We start from the raw sequence: 1492 nt of genomic DNA on the forward strand, positions 1-1492 counted from the left end.
TTTGGGCGTCCGTCCTCTGGAGGGGGCAAGACGCTTCTTGTCTTCGGCAAAATCAAAGGTCATGATCCACCAAACGTGACAACACTTCCTTGTTGCAAAGATCTAATAATCTGTAGTATCGGCTGTTTGATCTCGCTTGCTTCGCGATTTTCATCTTGTTCTCTTATCTCAAATATAAGTGGATATAGTATGTACATAAAATTATAAGAAAATTATGTTTAAGGCTCTGGTGCTACATAGTACAGCTGAGAATGAATGAACAAGTTTTTATTCTCAAGAAGCAACATGTGACAAACATTTAAAATTTTGAAATGTAAACTTTACAGTATTAATTCAAAAGAATAGTCCTCCTCACCTAGAACGAAAAACAGCTTCTTGGAGCTTTTGAGGCTGCAGAATAGCAACAGCTTTTTCAATCTAAACGTGACCTATGAATTCGTGGAAATTTTGGAACAGGATACTCCTACTAGTTCCAAAGAAATGAAATAGGAACACCATCCTGAATTTTGCCTCTCTGCCTCTTTGTGTCTTAGTGCTCTAATTGAGGAAAAAGGCTTCCTCGATATACTGTATTATATCAATACTATCAAAGACAGAAGCGCACTACATAGAATTGGCGAGTGGGTGTGTAGTATGAAGAGAAACGATTAGGAAGGCAGTGTTGACTGCGCTGTCAAGGGAGGGTGCTGTCACCAGCTGGCTTAGATCTTCGAATAGTAGACCAATTTAGATGCGCGGGAACACTATAGCGTCAGTTGATCAATTTTCATAACGGCAAGGAAAGTTGTGTGAGTGCGCCACACCAGATTTTTTATGTTTCAACAGAGTTAATATTCTGGCTTGAGGAAGGGGGTGCATAGAGTGTCTTCAGGCACGGCCCTAGGGACTTTGCCGCCCTGGGCGAGATCGGCAACTGCCGCCCCCCCCCGCAAGTATCCCGTCTTTAATTGTTAATCCCGGGTTCCACCCCTCCTTGAGCGATCGCCTAACGCCGGTTACACATTGGGCGGTTTCTGCCGGGGCGGTAATTTCGCCGTCGCCGCCGTTCGAGCAGTAGTCTATGGACTTGAATGGAAGCTTACACACTGGGCGGCAGAAACGCCGCGCGGCTATATTGCCGTTGGCGGCAGCTGTGCAGCCGTCCACTGCCACTGCGGCTGGCGGTGTTTTGCTGCTCTTGTCTACGCAGTGGCGTACGTGACCAAATGGGCGTTAACACATTTGGCGGTTGTCTACCGTCGCCGCTGATCAGTCGTCTTTCCCAGTTGCTCCAAGTCAGAGGTCTTTGAAAATCAGCCTTTTAATTTGTGTCTTGTTGTAAAGTTTGTAAGTTGTTTATAACATTTATTTGTTGTTTTAAGTGTTTGTGGTTGACGAGTGTGAGAAAATGAGTAAGTTAATAGACAATGAGTTGTTAATATCATTTGTAGAACAGAGGCCAGTTTTGTGGGACAAAACCCTCGACATATTTAAGGATCGAGATGCAACAAGG

The sequence above is a fragment of the Nilaparvata lugens genome, chromosome 1, assembly GCF_014356525.2.
Source record: "Nilaparvata lugens isolate BPH chromosome 1, ASM1435652v1, whole genome shotgun sequence".
In the NCBI taxonomy this organism is placed as follows: domain Eukaryota; kingdom Metazoa; phylum Arthropoda; class Insecta; order Hemiptera; family Delphacidae; genus Nilaparvata; species Nilaparvata lugens.